The sequence below is a fragment of the Theobroma cacao genome, chromosome 5, assembly GCF_053813885.1.
Source record: "Theobroma cacao isolate CCN51 chromosome 5, ASM5381388v1, whole genome shotgun sequence".
NCBI classification, from domain to species: Eukaryota; Viridiplantae; Streptophyta; class Magnoliopsida; order Malvales; family Malvaceae; genus Theobroma; species Theobroma cacao.
The window spans coordinates 7,701,627-7,708,897 of record NC_142643.1 but is presented as its reverse complement, the minus strand read 5'-3'; the positions used below and the strand labels follow the sequence as shown (position 1 = coordinate 7,708,897).

The 7,271-nt window shown below is 34.0% G+C and overlaps 1 pseudogene; it reads right to left on the bottom strand.

Annotated features, from left to right (window-relative positions):
* Window positions 1–2,492: 2,492 nt before the first annotated feature.
* Window positions 2,493–4,326, bottom strand: LOC148762404 (uncharacterized; annotated as a pseudogene).
* Between the last annotated feature and the right edge of the window lie 2,945 nt (window positions 4,327–7,271).

The following is a 7,271-nucleotide window of genomic DNA, read 5'->3' as shown; positions in this document are numbered from 1 at the left end:
AAATGACTTATGATTTTTTTGAAATGTGAGATTTAATAACTGTTGCTCACCGGAGAGATGCGAAAGTTGATGCTAAGCCTTGCGGGGTTTCAATCGGCATTCGGGGTGAAGAATGTCTGTCGAGGCCTCGCGGCGGTTGTCACGGGCTCGATGGGGAGTTCCGGGTCGTGACACCTCGACCTAGTTACCGGCTGCCTCTTGATCTGAAAACATGAAATTGAAAACGATAAGTATAAACCCAGTGAGTGAACAAAGGAAGGGAACAAGCAAATGATAAGGCACATTTAAAGAAATCATGATGCACTTATTTGAAAAACAATGCAATTTAGTTTAGTTCTTATTAAATCCCCTCATTAAACCCTTAATAAGTTAATCACTTGACGAAAAGGTCCATGCACAACAAAGGATTTGAAAAGTGAAAACTTTAATAGTATTCAAGCAAGTTAAGTCAAGTAAAACGACAGGTCCTCGCTGCAGCGGAAAGGCATTTCGATGCAGCGAAATTTGGCTCAAATTATCAACTGGACGAGGGTTTCTCAACTGGCCGAGGGTTTCTCTTTAAAACCCCTCATCTCAAACTTAATTAAATAAATTCCTTATTGTTGGGAGTCCATGATCAACTATGGTGTTACTGAAATGGCAAATGGGACAACAATCAACCAAGGTAGCATGCAGGACAGAAAGTTTCTCATTATAGTGAGAATACAGAGATTCGGGAGGCCAAACAGAATGTTTCTCACTGCAGTGAGAAGCATCAGCAACTTTCTCACTACAGCGAGAACCAGGCCAATATAACCCTCCAAACCTCGAGAGCTTTTTGTTGTAGCGAGAATGAATCTCACTGCAGTGAGAAACAGGACACCAACAACAAATTTTCATTCTCTCAAGGAAAGACCATTTAGTTGCAAAGACAAAATCAACTTGAACATGCTTAGAAATTCTCAAGGTTTAACATACAAGATTCACATGTATTACACCCATATAACATACTCATGAACTTTCTATAACACATATATATATACACATCATCATGTATACCATCCCACCATCATCAGCTCATGTGCACTCCACACTCGCACATAGCTAGGTCATCATCAGCTCATGTGCACTCCACACCGTACATAGCTAGGTCATCATCAGCTCATGTGCACTCCCTCACGCACATAGCTGGGTCATCATCAGCTCAGCTCATGTGCACTCCCACAAGCACATATCTGGGTCATCATCAACTCATGTGCATTTCCACACGCACATAGCTGGGTCATCATTATCACATAAAAAAAAAACATCCAATGCATATTATACATATCAACATATTGTGATAACATATGAACCATTATATGGAATACTTTCACAAGATAGAAGCATTCACTAAAGGCTTGTTCCCTAGGTAGATTTTTTAAGGAAAGTTGGATAAAATCATTGAAATGTTTTGTGCAAATACATTCACATTCCAAAAATAATTTTGAAATGCAAGTTCACTCACTGGTATTCGTTAAATCTTTACTCAACTCCAACTTCCTCTAATGGTCCAAATGGGGTGGTGGGGCTTCGTTGGAACCTATCATCACATTAGCATAATCACCATCAACCCAACTTGGCATTAATACTATTCTAAAGCTATTTTCTAAATTGAGTTCTACTAGTCATTCCTACTAGCATCCAACTGCCATTAAATGGCTATTATTTGAACTACTCTAGTAACACTAAAAATGATTAAACAATCTCAACAATAAAACACTCACAAATCAAATTACTAGAGATTATCAACAACTAAAAAAATAAAGTTTAATTCACTACTCACCTTGGTAGCTTTGTAAATTTGAAATTCTATCCAATAATTTTCAAGCTATTATAGAAACTCCCTCTTACTCTCTCTAAAACACCTAGCTAGTGAGAGAGAATATGGAAGTAAGACTTTTAAAGGGTTTTAAAGTGAGAGAGTGAAAGAGCACAAAGGTTCTATGAAAGGGTGCACAAAAACATGAAAAGTGAAGCTAGTTTGAGAGGGTTATGGAAGCTTGAAGAGAACTCCCATGGAGGATGAAGAAACCTGAGAGGGAAGAAGGAAGAAGAAGAAGAAACTGTTGGAAGATGATATTTATAGCTCAAGCTTATCCAACTCTACTTAAATTACGAAAATACCCCTAACAAGTTAGTTTGTTCTCCACCAATACTTGGTGCAATCTTTTTACTCTTTTGATACTGGAACAAGGTCCATAATAGTCTAAAAATACTCGGATTCATGAAAACTTAAAATTTTGACCCGAGATGAAAATGACCATTTTGCCTCTACTTTGGAAATCATTGTTATTTTTATTTTTTTCATCATTTAATCGTTATTTTCATCATGCATTTATGCCTTAGGCCTACTTAGGCCTTAAAAATGTTTGAAAGCATACTTCTAGGGGCTCACTAAAAAAATGATGAAATTACCCTTGACTCGGGTTATCGTGTCTACACCTAGTTAGGGGCCTATAGGGGTCGAGGTCTCACATTACCTGTATGTAAGATTCCCATACAGGATCATCAGCAACAACCATGTTCCTTTGATCATCCCACCCAAATCCACTAGTATGTGTCCCTTGCACCATATCATTTATAATAGCCCATTCTTTTTTCAAAGACTTTATTCTAAACTCTATATGGGGCTTTGCCTTCAAGTTTGCATTTTGTAATTTTATTGCAAGCATATTTTCTAGTTCTATTAAATAACCCCCTCTAAAACTAGTGTCAGCATTGTATTTTCCTATATTGTGCAAATCAATCAAAGTTGAAATAAGTGCAACATCTTCATGATAATTCCATTTTCTTTCGGTTCCCTTTGAACTTTGAGAAGCTAAGGCTGAAGATGTAGACATTGTTTTCTACCATACACCAAATATTTTATTATAAAAAATTAATTATAATGCTAAAAAAATAAAAGATAAAGAGATATATCCAATAATATATTAAAACTTGTCAAACTTTATTCACATGATAAAAAGTACAATATCAACAACAATTAACAACAACAATTGACAAAACATTAAGACACTAATAACAAATTAGAAAAAAACGCAACCTATACTGACAAATGAAATAAACATTAAAACAGTCCTTCAATTAACAATATGCCTAACAAATGTTAATCATCATTTTGCCTAGATGTTTGCCATTCATTAAACATTTGATTTGCTAATTTCATTCTCAAATTACCCCAAATATCAGTAAGATCAATAATACTTATAAAATCCTCCTCAACTGTTGTGTTGGTTTCAATATATTCTCTTAAATCCACTTTAATAGGATCAAAACTTATCTCCCTCCAAATAAAATTATGAAGCAAACAACAAGCTATAATAATCTGATTATGCATCCTAATCAGATAAAATGATGGACTCCTAAGGATACCCCACCTCATTTTCAACAACCCAAAACACTGCTCTATAACATTGCGAGTAGCTGCATGTTTCATATTAAGAAATTCTTTAGGATCGCTTGGTTCATGGCCTTGACACCATTCATTCAAATGATATCGTTGACCCCTAAAAGGTGAAAGAAAGCCTTTACAATTTGTATAGCCTGCATCAACTAGATAGTAACAACTTAGATAAAACAAACTAAATAAGTTATTTATTTATTTAATTAGAATAATCATATAGTACATAATTTGAAATACCTTTCTATTATCATAGGAAAGCTTACCATGAGGCACTTTAAGTCCATTTCTTCTCCTTAATGCATCTCAATGAACTCTGCCATCAGCTATAGACCCTTCCCAACTAGGAAGAACAAAGACAAATTGCATGTCAGTTATACATACACTTTACATATTTGTTGCAATATCCCCTTTACGAGTGCGATATCTAGGTTTATCTGCACTTGGCACCTTAACCTTGATGTATGTCCCATCTAGAGCACCTAAACAATTCTACAAATCCAATGTAAAGAATTACTTATAAGTAAACCTATTAATGTCTTGTATATATAGTTACAAAGGTAATAAGATAAGTAATCTACCTTAAACCACTTCCACCGATTGTCTGTTGAGTTTGTTGGAATGGGCTCTGGCTTTTTAAACAAATGTTCTTACAATTTTAGCACTGCATTGAAAACATTATGAAAGTGCCGACTAATTGTCTCACCCGACCTTTTAAAATTTAAACAAATTACTCGATTATTAACATGATGAGCAATAATATATAAGAATATTGCTACTTGCTCATCTACAAGCATGTTCTTTGTTGACTTCAATCCTTCAATACTTTCTAACATTTCACATAATTTAAAAAAAGCTTCTTTATTCATCCTAATTTGTGAAATACATGAAATATCATTATCATACACAAGTCACCTCACATACTCTTGATTTGCAACAAAATCTAATGCATAAGATCTTACTCTTGACCTATAAGTACATAAAGTTGACGTTGCGAACAATAAAGTCAAGAATGAACTAACAGCATGACAAATCTCTATATAAAATTTAAACATAGCTAGTAGCCTTTTTTGTCATTCAGCATCTCTTCTCAAACACAAACGAACCATGACTGCAAAAAATAAATTCTCTATTCTATCTTATTATGTACGAAAAATATTAAAGCCATATGGCATATAAAAAGTAAGAAAATAAAACAAAATAAATAAATATTATTAATTTATGACCATGTTGTATGTATCTTTGCATCAATACCATAATATAATGGATTTAATTTCAACTAACCTTCCCAAAAGCCCTTTTCCGTCCTTAATTGAAATCTTATTTCAAAGCCCTTTACCCTAAACTTGTTCCTTATTCGGCCTCTCTTTTGAACTTGTGTTTAGATAAATAGAAAGTTATGGATAAGGATAATAAGTTATAAGGTTTAATATATAAAGTTGGACACCAAAACCAGATAACAAGAATATAATGACATGGGAACTACATTATTACAGTGATGCAAGCAATACATTTTGTTTTCAGTCTAACAATATTGTCTTGTTTCTAAGTCTTTGTTTAAAAAAGAAATGTTTATTAAAAAAAATGTTGTGGTTTATAATGAAGGAAGTTTTTTGATAACTCTATTTTATAGAGTTATCTTGCATACTTTAATAGTTTAATTAAGTAATTTGAATCTATTTTCATGTTATTAGGTCTTGTTTGTACCTTCTATTGATTGTGCTATATGTTGGTGAAGGGAAAAAACAGATTAGATGTCAAATTTGGAAAGGATCATGCACTTTTGCTTAAGTTGGCCTACAAACATGTTGCAATATTTTGAGCATAACTCAAGCTACAGAACTCCAATTGACACGATTCATGGACCTACAAAAAGCTAAGAGGAAGGGCTACAACTCTGATGTTCAGTACTTTACCAGTTCAGAAGTGATCAAGGTAAAAAATACAGAGGAAGTTGACTGGCTGTAGGAAACTGCATAGTGCAAGATAGAAAGCTTCTCACTGTAGCGAGATTTCCAGCAACTCAAGTTAGAGTTTTTCGCTGCAGCAAGATTCATTTTGGATGCAGTGAGATTTTCAGTGACTCAAGTAAGAGAGTTTCTCACTATAGTGAGAATTAATTTTCGCTGCAGCGAAAAACACAAAGAAAATCAGTGTTTGTCCTTTGAAAATATAGCTGACATTTTAGATCATTGACTGCTCAACCTCAATCAAAAAATGGACTTGGGTATGGGTAAGCGACCTCAAGAGCACATTTCAGCCTTATAAGCGTATAATTAAAAGGCATAAATAGGCTATACTATCCTTCACATATTCTTATTTCTCTTTGTAACTGACAAATTACTTTGCCTAAGTTTTTTTTTTTAAAAGTTAATGGACTTCATTCACAGAAATCACAAGTTTCTTGGATACAAAAAAAAAATCCTTGCTAAAGTCTTGATTTTAATTAGGTGCCATGTGATACTCATGAGTAAGAAATTTCTCAATATAGTTTTCTTGTATAACAGAGTATTGAAAACCTGTTAAAAGTTTCATCTTGATAAATGACAAATAATTGTGCTTACCACTGCCCTTCCATAACCTTTATCTATCCCTTGGTTTTGGTTTGACTCATTAATTCTCCAATTTCTAGGTGACATTTCCTTGGAAGAACTATGGTTGGAACATAAATCTTTATGAAAAAGATTTGGCTTGGACAACTTCCAACTATTCAGTATTTCCCTAGACTAAAAGTCTTGAAGCTCATACGCTACCCTAAGCAATCAACTATTCTTTCATCTTGCTTCTTCTAGTCTTTTTCCTATATTCCCAAGCTAAATGTGAGTGATGCTTCCTTTAGTCAAATATTCCAATGGGAAGAATTAGATGGTGAGGAAAAACATGCATGGAGGCTAAATCAACTACATGAATTAAACTTATCTAAACTTCCTGAGCTGACACATCTTTGGAAGGGAAAGTTCAAACCCAAATTATTGTTCCTAAACTTGAAAACCTAAAAAAATTGGGATGTAACAAACTAAACAGTTTAGTGCCTTCTTCAGTATCTTTGCAAAATATTTTCACAGCAAACCCAAATCACAGCCACTAAGCATAATCACAACATTGACAATCAAAGAAATAAAGGGGAACAAAATCGACCCATAAACAAAATATCCAGAAAAACACAAGTTAGATAAAAGCAAATCACAGCATTTTCAAAATAATTCAACACTAGGTTATTTCCACCTTCAATAGAAAATTGGAGTACAATAAGCAAGTACTTGGACTATGGAAGAGAGTAAAGTAACTAGAAAGGTGGATGAGAGAGTCGGTGCTACTGGCGAAACCCTAAACCATGGAAGAGCAGCCAAAAGAAAGAGGGAAATGAGGAAGAGAGAGAAAAAATATTTTATATGGATAGGGTTGTAATTTTGTAAATTTAAGAGGGGTAATTTAGTCATTACAAAATTCACTGCTATTCCATGAAACATGGAATAGATTATGCCAGGGGGAGAATTGGGTATAGCTGAAGAGAACTTTTTACCTATTTTAAAGAATAGCTATTACTGAGGAATTTTTATTCCTTGTTGCACTACTAAACCAAACAAAGGTATAACAAACGGTTGGGAATAGAGGGGGAATAACATAGCTATTCCCTGTACCAAACATGCAGTAAGTGCCCATTTCAACCTTTCCAAGCAACTTTCATCCAAATCCATCTTATATTTTCATAATATTAACCACATATATGGCAACAACAACCAATCCAAATCTCACTCAATTATTTCCAAGTTTACGTGCATAATTGTCTATCTAACTTTCAATGCTTTATTTCTCAATCCTCCATTCACATTATTCCTCCTTATTTTTT